This window comes from Magnolia sinica, chromosome 7, assembly GCF_029962835.1.
Source record: "Magnolia sinica isolate HGM2019 chromosome 7, MsV1, whole genome shotgun sequence".
Taxonomy (NCBI): Eukaryota; Viridiplantae; Streptophyta; class Magnoliopsida; order Magnoliales; family Magnoliaceae; genus Magnolia; species Magnolia sinica.
This window is the reverse complement of record NC_080579.1, coordinates 61,259,574-61,272,935: the sequence shown is the minus strand read 5'-3', so window position 1 is coordinate 61,272,935 and position 13,362 is coordinate 61,259,574. Positions and strand designations below refer to the sequence as shown.

At 36.7% G+C, this 13,362-nt stretch overlaps 1 non-coding gene across 1 annotated transcript; it reads right to left on the bottom strand.

The window, feature by feature from the left end:
- Nucleotides 1-5,043: 5,043 nt before the first annotated feature.
- On the bottom strand, nucleotides 5,044-5,150 carry LOC131252439 (small nucleolar RNA R71). The gene has a single exon (XR_009174460.1). It is a non-coding gene; the product is annotated as a small nucleolar RNA R71 (small nucleolar RNA).
- Between the last annotated feature and the right edge of the window lie 8,212 nt (nucleotides 5,151-13,362).

Genomic DNA, 13,362 nt, shown 5'->3' with positions numbered 1-13,362 from the left:
TTTTATTTACTCTTGCTAAGTTTGGAGTTTTGATTCTAATCACATTTGTGAAATAAGTTTGTCTTACCTAAACTTGTTCGAGTGAAGGTTGTCATACGAATCAGTTGGAAGTAATGTTTTAATATTAAGGCAGTTACATTCTCTGATTTATATATATTTAACACTTTATTCAATTATTTGGCATAGTCTTATTCACCTGCCCTTTTAGGACTTCTTAAGCTCTCCTTTTCATCCTTTATGTCGATGAGAGTGGAAATAAGCATACTCTCTTATTTTTTTCATGTTAGGAAGAAATCACTACCGAGTATGTCTAATCTTGACTTAAATATACATATTTAAGATCAACGGGTAAGGGTTTTATGTCATGCTTCGGTGCTTTGAGGCTAGATGGTGGAGGCACTGCGTCAGTTTGGGGTAATTTCTCAAATTGTAGCCTCCACCGGTTAACTTCAAGTACCGGCGCAACATCAAGCATAGCCTCCATCTCCCTAATTGTGTCCTCATCTAAATCAAGGGAGTGAGCCAAGCATGTCTCTAAAGTATTAGAGTATGGGTTTGAAGTGCTCTATCTTCCACAAAAGAATCAATCAGATTGATTTCATGGGTATCGTCCTCATCCTCTGGCTGTTTGCTCATGTTGAAAAAGACATTGAGCTCCAATGTCATATTTCCAAAAGATAAATCCATAATTTCATTTCTACGATTAATAATGGCATTGGATGTAGCAAGGAATGGACGACCGAGGATGACCAGTATCTAAGTACTCATATCTACAATGGGGTGTGTATCCAGGATGATAAAATCTACTGGGTAGTAGAATTTGTCAACCTAGACCAAAACATCCTCAATCATCCCTCTTGGTACACGGACTGAACGATCAACAAGTTGTAATGTGGTCTAGGTGGGTTTTAATTCACCTAAACCTAATTGTTCGTATACCAAGAAAGGAATCAAATTCACGCTTGCTCCTAAGTCAAGAAGTGCGGCCTCGATTTGGTGATTCCTAATTATACAAGTGATAGTTGGGCTACCGAGATCTTTATATTCCTGTGGCACATCTTGCTTGAGGATGACACTCACTTTTTTGGTTAAAATAATTTTCTTTTAAATATTTTGTTATCTCTTAGTTGTACATAAGTCTTTCAGAAATTTGGCGTAGGATGGGATTTCTTTCACAATGTCCAATAGTGGTATGTTGACTTTCACTTACCTCAACACCTCTAGAATATCCTGTGAGTTAGCTAGAGGTTTTGGTGCAATCAACCACTAAGGGAATGGTACAATCGGCTTACTTTGAGATTCTGATTCTATCTTGTGTGGGACGTTGCGAGGTCCATCATCCTTAACCTCTTCCGAGTCCTTAGGTTTTTCAGCCCTCATCAGAATAGTTTTGTCAACTGCCTTCCCACTCTTAAGAGTGGTGATAGACTTAGCTTGTCCCACATGTTGATTGGAAGAGCTTGAGTCATTGATTTCACATTGAGGCTTAGGATTGGGGAGAGGTTGGGCTGGAAAAGTCCCTTTCTCCCCATTTTCTAGGTGTGACTTAATCATTGAATTGACGATACAAACATTCCCATTGTAGTTTTGAGATCTTGGAATGCTTGTACCGTATTCTAGTTGAATAGCTCTTGGTTTTGCATGAAAGTTTGAACCGTATCTTATTGAGGCTTCTTTTGACTTTAAAATTGAGTATGGGCCTCTTCTGGTTAGCCATTTCTCCTTTCCTCCAACTAAAATTTGGATGATTCCTCTAACTGAAATTGTATGTATTTGAGGCGGGTCCTTTAAAAGGTCGTTAGTAGTTGTTTATGGCATTTGATTATTCATTCAATATCTCTTAAAAAGTAGGAATTGTTGGGTAAATATTCTCGGTTGTATGCATGTTATGAGCAAAAATACCACAAACAACTTCCGCAACCTTTTCGGGTTTAATAGATTCTGCCTTCTTAAGTTCCATGGCCTCAAATTTTTAGTGAGATTGACCACTTTGCACTCATATAGTCTTCCTCTTTTAGAACATAAATCCTCCTTTTTCCTTTGATCGTGTAGGCTTAGAAGTGGTTGGTCTTGGAGAGGTGTCTCATGATTGCGCGTTTTCTGCCAATTGATCAAGGTAATCCCACGCATAATCGGCCTCCTTGTTCATAAATTCACCGTTACACATCATCTCCACAAATTGCCGCATTGGTGAAGTTAATCCATTATAGAAAAGGTTTATTGTTCACCATATTTCGTAACCATGATGTGGACAAGAATTCGTGAGTTCTTTGAACCTTTCTCAACATTGAAAGGTCTCTTCCTCTTCATGGGCAATGTTCATGATTGTCGTCCATAAAGTGTTAGTCTAATGAAACGGAAATCTTTTTTTATGAAAATTCACACTGCATCTCGGCCAATGTGCCAATGGATCTTAGCTTTAAGGAGTAGATCTACGTCTTACCCTTCTCTTTCAATGAAAAAGGAAACAATTTAAGGCGCACTGTATCCTCAGACACATTTGGGGAGTGTAATATAGCGACTATCTCATCAAACTCCTTGATGTACAAATATGGACTTTCAGAATCTAATCCATGAAACTTAGGAAGGATTTGTATCACTCCAAGTTTTATATCCACATTTCTTGCATTAAGTGCTAAGAACATATAGGAAGGTGTACTCAGCCCCGCCGGTTGTAAATAATCTCGTAGAGTATGAGGCAGGAGTGTATGATGTAGAGTGCCAAATATTGCAAATTCTCCCTTATTTATATCTTGGTTTTATGAACATGATAGTGCTTAAAGGTATATTTTATACATGTTTGTGTTGCAAGGGGAATCTTAGAGCCTGAATTGGAAAGAGTGTTAAAAACATGGATTTGATGGTCAAGAATTACCAAGGTGAATGATGGATCTTAGGAGACCAAGAATGAAAAATTCACATGCCAAAGATCCAAGGAAACCAAGTACAAAGGCTGAAGAAATGACAGGAAAGATTTTAGAATCTGCAGTAGAAAATAGATAGATTCAGTCCGACCGAACCCATGTTCAATCCCATCGAACTTACACAACACAGTCCAGCAACAAATGATGAAATTCATAAGCTAATTCAGATCAACCAATGGGTAAATCTGTCTGACAGAAACCCAGTTCCATTCAACCGAAGGGAGAATTCGGTGTAATCGAAAGTGCATAAAAAGTTCCAGCGCTGAAGGGAGTTAATTCAGTTCGACTAAAGATTAATTCGGTTTGACCGATGCCTTAAGTTTGGTCTGACCAAACCCAGATTAGTTCGACTGAAATTGAGCAACAGAAAAAATAGAATCCTTTTCCAAAATCAGACTCAACTTCAGATTCAACTTCGGTCCGATCAAAACTTAATGTGGAAAAGCTATGGACTGTGTAAATTGAGGCTGTTTTATGAATGGATTACGGAAATTCCAAGTCGGTACATAAGGTGGAGTGTCACAACTATAAATAGGAGTCCCTAGGGCATTCCTAGGCATCATCTAAGGTTTGAGCATGGAGCCAAAGGTTGAAGAGCCGCCACAATGGGTTTTTCTTCTTCTTCCTTAGTTGCTTTTGATGCATTGTTTAAGAGTTTTTAGTTCAATCATGTCTATGGTTAGCTAAACCTCTTAGCTAGGGCTAAGAGGGGAAGATTGTAGTGTGATTGGGATGCGTAATTTGCTTTGATTCATGTTTATATTGAACTTCATTGATTTTTAATTGATTTTAAGGAATATTTTCAGTTTTTGCTGTGATAGCTTTGAATGTCTTCTTTTCTTATTTCAAATTATGGGATTAGTAAATCTTGTTGTTTGCCATAGTCTCTTGGGCATGGTTGGGTGATGGAATCCCTTCCAATCTTAACAATCCTCTTCTATTGAGGTTGGTTCAATGAAAAGTTATGATATTTGATCATCTCCTCTTCCGACTAGATAAGATAAGACTCTGATTCTAATTGTATATCCTAAATCAAGCAAAGTAGCATCCTAATAGCTACAAGTGGATCCTTAGCACCCTAGTTCCCACCTTTAAATTCATAAGTTTTAATCAACACAATTCACAATTAGTTCATTTATTCAAATTTCTAATTTAGATCTTCTTTTAATTCTAATTCTAGCTACTTTTAGAATATGCACGAGTTTAGTCCCTGTGGATTCGACATTGGTCTTACCAAGATTATTAATACATCGCGACCCTACACTTAGGGTTGTGAACAAGTTTTTGGCGCCATTGTTAGGTACTACAATTGCATTTTTCTAAATTTAATTATTTTTAAAATTACGTTAAGATTAAGATTAACTTTTTGTTTTTTTTTTTAAGGATAGGAATTTTTCTGAACTTATTTTTAGAAATTATGTTCTCTATTTTTTAGGATCTAAACCTAGCATCTCTTATTTGGTAACTTCATTCTAACTCTCTTTCTCTTACTTCTTATTTATTGTAGTTTTCAATTCTTAGATTTTACATTAGGTTCTGAACTTGAAGGCTTCGAGCGTTTGATGCCCAAGTGGGTTTGTGATAACACTTGATGTCTCTTAAGTGAAGGAGGATTAGTCGAAGGGTTACCTATCCATCACAGGACTAGACACCACTAGAGATCCTCATAATCGATAGAAGTAATATCTATAAATCAACCTACAAACCCACCTCAACCTCTACTTGAGGAAGCCCAAGATGAGAATGAGGTGCATCATGCACCCCCGCCTCGTACTCTATGAGACTATTTACAACCAGCAGTGGTGAGCACACCTTCCTGTACGATTTTTCCAAAAAATACAAGAAATATGGATATCAATCCAAGAGTGATTCAACTCCTTCTAAAGTTCCATTGACTTGAATCTGAAAGTCCATATCTACACGTGAAAGAGTTCGATGAGATAATAGCCACTTTATACTTTTCGAATGTGTCTGAAGACTTAGGCTGAAACTCTTTCCCTTCTCCTTAAAAGAAAAAGCTAATATGTGGTTGTACACATTACGTCTATGATTTATTAGCAGATGGAACGACATGACAAGGGAGTTCATAAAGAAATTCTTTCCATACCATAAAACGAACACCATCAGAAAGTCGATCATGAACTTTGCCCAAATGGAAGATGAAACATTCTTTCAATATTGAGAGCGGTTTAAGGATCTTGCCAGTTCATGCCCACAACACAGTTTTGAAATATGGCGCATAACAAGTTTCTTCCATGAAGGACTGACATCTTCTATGTAGGACTGACATCTTCTATGTGCTAAATAGTCGAGACAATGTGCAATGGGGCATTCATGAACAAAGATGTCGATGATGTGTAGGATTACTTTGACAAACTTGCTGAAATTGCATAATCATGGGACATCTCCCAAAGACCTAGCACCACTTCTAAGCCTACTCAATCAAAGGAGAAGGGCAATTTTTTTTAAAGAGTAAAATGATATAAATGCTAAAGTGGCTAATTTCACATGGAAACTCAAGGCCATGGAACTTAAGAAGGATAAGGCTAAGGAAGTTATCAGCGGTATTTGTGCTTCTAATGTTCACACAACTAAAAATTATCTGACAATACCTGCTTTCCAAGAAATACTGAATGAGCAATCGAATGTCGTGAATAACTACCAAAGGCCTTTCAAAGGACTCACTTCAAACACATACAATTCAAGTTGGAGATCATCCAAACTTCAGTTGGACGAATGGACAAACTACTACTCCTCAAGGAATCCCTAACCGATGTTTAAATCAAGGAAAACTTCAAGAGGAATCGGTTCAAAATCCCATACAAACTCAAGAACTCATCCAACAAATTACTCTCCAAGCCTTACAAGAACATACAAAAGCTATACAAAAGATAAACTCACGTGTTGCAGTTATGGAGAAAGGGATCCTTCCAACTCAACCTATCCTTAATCCTAAACCGCAATACGGGGTTAGTGACACAAGCTTTTCAAATCCAATGGAGCAACCCAAGTCTATTACTACTCTTAGGAGTTGGAAAATAATTGACAAATTTATTCCAGTAAGGGCTAAAAAGTCCACGGACCCGAAAGAAGATACAGATGATAGACCTAGCACTACTCTACAAGGATTAGAGCCAGAACCTCTGAGTAAACCAATTTCTCCATTTCCCCAGTGGTTGATTGCACCAAAACTTCTAACCAATTCATAGGATATTCTAGAGGTGTTGAAACAAGTGAAGGTCAACATCCCTCTTTTGGATGGTGTAAAACAAATTCCTTCATATGCTAAATTTATAAAAGACCTATGCACAACCAAGAGGAGGCAAAGTATTAAAAAGAAAATTTTCTTGATAGAAAAAGTGAGTGTCATCCTCGAGTAAAGTGTGCCACAAAAAATATAAAGATCCTGCTAGCCCAACTATCACTTGTATAATTGGGAATCACCAAATTGAGAATGCACTTCTTGACTTAGGGGCGAGCGTAAATCGGATCCCTTACTCGGTCTACGAACAATTGGGTCTAGGTGAGTTAAAACCCACCCGAACCACATGCAACTTGCTGATCGTTCAGTTTGTGTACCAAGGGGGATGATTGAGGATGTATTAGTCCAAGTTGATAAATTCTACTATCTAGTGGATTTTATCCTCCTGGACACTCAACCCATCGCAGACATAAGCACTTAAATCCCTGTCATACTTGGTTGCCCGTTCCTTGTTACATCCAATGCTATTATCAATTGTAGGAATGGGGTCATGAATTTTTCTTTTGAAAACATGACATTGGAGCTCAATATCTTTTTCAACATGAGTAGACAGGCAGGGGATAATGATGAGGCCCACGATATTAATATGATGACTCTTTCGTTGAAGATAGAGCTCTGATGACCTTATCTTTTAAGCCTCTAGAGACATGCTAGGCCCACTCCACTGATTTAGATGATGATATGATTAGGGAGATGGATGCCTAGCTTGATGCTGCACCAGTACTTGAAGTTAACGGGTGGGGGCCATAATTTGAAAATTTACCCCAAACTGATGTTATATCTTTATCGTCTAACTTTAAAGCACCGAAGCTTGACCTAAAACCTTTGCCCACTGATCTTAATATGTCTATTTAGGTTAAGATGAGACATACTTGGTAGTGATTTCTTCCCACCTTGAGCAAGAATAGGAGAGTATGCTTATCTCTACTCTCACTGAGCACAAAGGAGCCCTTGAATGGTCGATTGCGGACCTCAAAGAAATCGACCCTTTGATTTGTACTCACCGCATTCATCTTAAGGATAATGCAAAAATCTCCTAGCAACCACAACGTAGATTAAATCCAAATATGAAGGAAGTAGTTAAGGGTGAGGTACTTAAATTGTTGGACGTGGGTATCATATACCCCATATCTGATAGCTAATGAGTGTGGTTCCTAAGAAGTCCGGAATCACTATCGTAACCAATGCCAACAATGAACTCATGCCAACTAGAGTTACTACTGGTTGGAGAATATGCATTGACTACATGAAGTTGAATACCATCATGAGGAAGGACCACTTTCCTTCGCCCTTCATTGATCAAATCTTGGGAAGGTTAGCTAGTCACTCTTATTATTGCTTCCTTGACGGATATTCGGGCTATAATTAGATAGAGATAGCCCTTGAAGATCAGGAAAAGACAATGTGTTGGATCATAAAAATTGATTAAAGAGGACAAGTTGCGTAAGTTGTTCAGAGTTACGTGAGTCCAAGTAACTCATCATAGTTGTGAGAGTTCGCGTAACTCATATTAAGATGATCTTATGAAAGCACAAAGTGAATGCAAAGTGGGGACCATGGCACAAGATTCGAGGGTTTACACATGCAAAAGCCTATAAATACCCCCATCCCCCCTTCATTTAAGAGATTAGATTTTTTAAAGACTAATACCTCTGGCAGGTATTAAAGAGAGAAGAGAGGAAGAGAGCAACGCAGAACTGTGCAACTCCTAGGCTTACGTAACTCAATAAGGAGTTGCATGAGTGATCTAAAGGGTAACATACATACATTATTTTTTGGAGTTTTCTCCATGACAGTCTAATATTCTTTTATAATATTAAAGGCATATGTATGAAAGAAGATCCGCACAACTCTTATCTCATGAAGACTCAAAGGATATGAACCAAAATGTTGCCAAAATTAGTATTAAAGTTATTCAATACTTGTATTTCTATCATAAAGACTTTATTTTTGAATCAAATGATAAGAAGGATGTAAACGAATCCAGAATAAATAAAATGTGACGATTATTCTCTTCATCTCTTTTCTTTGTTATTATTAAGTTTGATAATGCCCAAATCAAATACTTTTCATTTCTAGTGGAAAGAAAATGGCGACTCCAGTAGGGATCGAACCCAGAATCTCTGGTTGTTACATTAATAGCATGTATTATCAAAATATGCTTGCAAGAACTGATAAAGTAAATAGCATGCAAACATATGCCTAATCATTTCTCATACCTTCACAAAATCCTAAAACGGTTAAAATTCATTCACGATATATCAAAGTATAACCTTGAAGTTACATTAGATGTGAAGGAAAATTCACAAGTCCTCTGATATTCCTAATGTAACCATATATCTTTGAAAATCCTTCTTCAATTGAACTACTGCAATCGCATTGTCTAATTCTGCATCAACAATGAGTCTAACTTGATTAGGAACATCAGAAAATTCTTATTTCAAGGAAGCTATGGCTGCTTCATCTTTCAAAATCTCCGACTGCTCAGGATGGTTATTCGCATGATGTCTTCAATATCAGCTTCAAGCTTGCTGGTCTTTAAATCTGCTTCACGTTGTTGAGCCTCAAGGTCAGAAATCTGCTGTTTAAGACTCAGAATCTTCTCACCTATAACTGCTGAAGAATGTTTAAAAGCCTTCACTTGTTCATGGAGGGAGTCGAATTCTTTATTGTATCCGAAAATCAATGCCATCGTCCTCAAAAACTTATCTTTGAGCTGTAATAATTCCTTTTGGTGGGCAAGTATTTTGGGACCAATATTCATGTCTCGAGCAGATTCAAGCTTGTGAAGTGTGGTGCAAATGTGAGAGAGAGATTCACAAAGGAGAGATATTAATCTTCTTCATCCTTACAGCATTGTCTAGAGATGCCAATGCTATGTCCAAATTCAGAAATTGTGTTGGATCTTTGAAGATTTATACAGCTGCTGACAGGGAACCTTTCAGCAAGATCAATGCGTGAGGAGGAATCTTCTCTAAAGATATTATATTTAAAACAGTGGCAACGGAATTGAAGCTTGCATAGCAACTCAAAGCTGGACAGACTAAAAATTTAAAAAATAAATAACAAAGGAAATATGAATTAGAATGGAACGTATGAAATACCATCATAAAATAAGATATTAAATAAATATACCTGTAGTTGAAACTATTAGAACCAGAGCTAGTATCTAAGTGCCATAGTTTATAGCCCTTTGTGTTATCAAATTTGTGGTGCCAATGACACTGTTACGAAGTTTACATCTGTGAAGAACAATGCTCTACTCAAGATCAACTTAGGTTGACAAGCACTGTTCACAAGGTAAGAATCTCAATAAGCTTTCAAGTTTAACCTCAAGATCTCAAGAAGCTTTCAAGTTCAATCTCAACATCTCAAAAAGCTCTCAAGTTTAAATGACATCAAGACTTCAAGCTCCATTACTTTCAAAGGTCACTCATCTCTAAAGTTTCAATGTCCTTACTTCACTATTGAGGTATGACTGACCTTAGATTGACCTTTAGAGTAGGTCATTTTGGATACATAATTTATACGTTTTATATAAGTGAGTTTGGTCTATTCTAAGACTAGTCCTGGACTTTGTTCGACTAGTCCTAGTACTGCTTTGACCTGTCTTAACATTTCCTGGATCAGTCGTAAGTTTGTTACAAAAATCAAAATTTTTTTGTTAGGCTTCGACTAGTCCTGGGGACTGTTCGACCAGTCGTAGGAACAGTGTCGACTGCATCTTCAACCAGTCGTAGACCTACCACTCAAAGAACAATGCAAAATTCAGCCACCTATGACCAGTCGAAGGGATCCTATGACCAATCGAAGGAGACCTACGACCAGTCAAAGTAAACCTACGACCAGTCGTGAAACTGTCAAATCTTATTGCACCCGAATTTTCAAATATCTATTAGTTCTACGGCCAGTCGTAGAGGTTCTTAGACCAGTCGAAGGCGTGATTTTCTCCCCTATAAATAGAGCACGAATCTCAGAATTACATATTAGGAAAATTAAAGAACTTCATGCTAAATTAATTCGGCCTTCTGAGAGATAAGTCGGTGCTCCATATAAGCTAAGTGTGCATATTTAATATTCTCTTTCTTTAGCTTTCTTAATTGACTTTGTTTCTTGTATTCCAATCTAATCTGAAAAGAGGAATTATTGTTTTCCTTTTTCTGGAATCAAAATCAAATAGAGCTAGCCCTTTTGTTTTAAGTTAAAATCTATTAGAACCTAAAACCATTATAAAGTGAGTATTGGACATTGAACTTTGACATTCAAATCTCTACTCCGACTTGGTTCTTCTAGGCTGCTACAACGAAGGAGAAAATCTGGTATTTTACAATTTGTGTAATTTACTTTGTTTGGTTTTATTTGAGGTTAAGCCAGAAAAATCTCAAAGTTGTTGGTTATCTGAGGAGAGCCAGAAAACTCAGAAGTGAGAGTTTTTGAATTGTGTAAGCCCTTTGAAAAAGACATAATTGTGAAGGTTTTGGATGAACCTGTGAAAACCTATTTGATAGTGAATGCTAACATCCCCTGTGTGAGGATATTAGGAGTGGAGTAGCATTCTGTGTGGCTGTTGTTTAACAGTCGGTGAACACAAAGGCGAACAACTATAATTCTTTGTATTGTAGATGTGTGATTTATATTTCCTATCTTTTATCATTCAGAATTGTGGAATGTATGTGTGGATGTGAATGTTGTAATCATTTCATTTCAAGCTCAGTGGTGAATGTTGTAATAGTTAAGATTTATATTTCTGTAATTTATCTCTTACTATTACTTTATTAGTTTGAGCTTCAGTTTCTCCATTTGTTCGAGAAATAAGGTTGTCCTACCATAAACTTTGGTTTTTTGGTGTAAAGTTGTCCTTAGAACAATTTTTGTTTCAATTTCTCTATTTTAGGTTGCTTTCCATTCCTATACTGTGATTGGTGTATAGTGTTATCTATTCTTTGTTTCGTATTCCGCGGTATTTATTTTTAATTTAGCATAGTCCTATTCACCCCCCCTCTAGGACATATAGCTTGGCCATTTCAAGTGGTATCAGAGCCTAATAGCTTGCTCTTATTGCTTTTATTTGGATTTAATTCCTGAGCTAACAATCTCAGGTATATAAAAGATGTCAAATTTTGATAGCCTATCAGTCACTAGGCCTCCACCCTTTGATGGCTCCAACTATGCCTAATGGAAAGCCAGGATGAGGATCTTCCTCAAATCCATGGATGAAAGTGTGTGGATTTCCACAGTGAATGAATGGACCCCTCCTACCACTGAAGTAACTGGGATTGATGGTTCAAAATCTATGAAAATTACACCATATTTCTGTTGGACCACACTTCAGAAATTTGAGAGTAGTGCAAATGCTAAAGCACTAGATGTAATTACTTGTGCACTATCACCGGATGAATTCAAAAGAATTATATCCTGTGATTCTGCAAAACATGCTTGGGATATATTGGAAATGACATACAAGGGTACTTCAATTGTCAAGAAATCTAAGATACAAATCCTCACAACTAAAATTAAGGAAATACGTGTGGAAGAAAATGAAATGTTCATGGACTTCTATACCAGATTAAATTATATTGTAAACTCTATGTGGGGTCTAGGCGATAAAATTCTTGAAAGCAAGATATGTGCTAAAATACTATGCTCACTTCCTGAACAGTTCAATTCCAAAGTAACCGCAATCTAGGAACTTCGTGATACGGACAATATGAGGGTTGAGGAATTAGTTGGCTCATTACAGATTTATGAGCTAACCTTTAAAGCTCCAAAAGGTAAGTCTACTACTTTAAAAACTTCTAAAAATGGTTTTCATGAAAATGATTTAAACTCTAATTTAGAAAACTCTGAGGATGATATGGCTCTTTTGGCAAAGAGATTTTATAAAAATTTTAACATTAAAAAGAGGGTTGATTTTCAAAAATCATTTGATAAAAAGAAACCTAAACCTAAAACTAGAAAATCATTAAAAGACATTCAATGTTACAACTGCCATGAGTATGGGCATTTGGCTAACAAATGTCCTAATAAGGGCAAGTCAAAAAGGAAAAGTATGATGGCTACTTGGGATGAGTCCTCTGATTCTGAAGTCTCTTATGAATCAGAAGATTCTAAAACTGAGTCAGGGTGTGATGTTAAGGCCCTTATGACTCTAGCCAAATTCACTTTTTCAGATAATGATGACTCGACTAATGAAGAAAATCTGAATAATGAATATGAAAATGAAGATGATCTTCAAGATGCCTACAATGCCCTATACAAGGAAAGTTGTAAAAGTGCTGTGAAATTGAAACTTCAAAAAGAGAAATTTTCTAAACTCAAAGAAATTTATGAATCTCTTATTTTAGAAAAGTCCCATATTTCATACTATTTTGAAAAGACAAAATGCGATTTAGATTTTAAAACCTCCCAGTTTGAAAATCTTAAATCTGAAAATGAACAACTAAATCATGAAGTCTCTTCTCTCTTGAGTTTAAAGGAAACCTAGAAATATGCCTAAGGTGATCCTAAATTAGAAAAACTCTTATCTGGATCGAGAAAATGTGGCGATCGATCCGGTCTGAGCTATGACAAGAGTGTTCCTCCTAAACCGAAGAATACTTCTCCCACATTTGTAAAGGGAGAGATCTTAAACTCAAAAGGGAAAGATCAAATGTTTTCTGAAAACTTTAAATCTTTTCAAAAACCTAAAAGAAATATCAACTATAAAAAGCAAAACTAAAGTCCTTTGGCAGAAAAGATAGTTGATCTACTTAAGGATCTTCTAAAGTCTAACTCACTAGGTCATACTTATAACTCTTACAATCAAAAGAAGACCTGTTATCCTCCTAAACCCAAAATGGTTATGAAATGGGTTCCAAAGGTCACTTGTTTGGTTGTCCATACCGCTTTCAAAGCAACAAGCCATTCTAAGTGGTACCTAGATAGTGGATGCTCCAGGCATATGATAGGCGACAAGGCTTTATTCATCGATCTCAAAGACATGACTGACGGTTCAGTCACATTAGGAGATGGCAGCAACTGTAAGATTATGGGCCAAGGTACGGTTCAACTCTATAACCTTCCTTTGATTAAAAATGTGTTGTATGTTGAAGGACTGAAACATAATCTTCTAAGCATATCTCAAATTTGTGATAATAACTATAGTGTATGGTTTTATAATCAAAGCTACGAGATTCT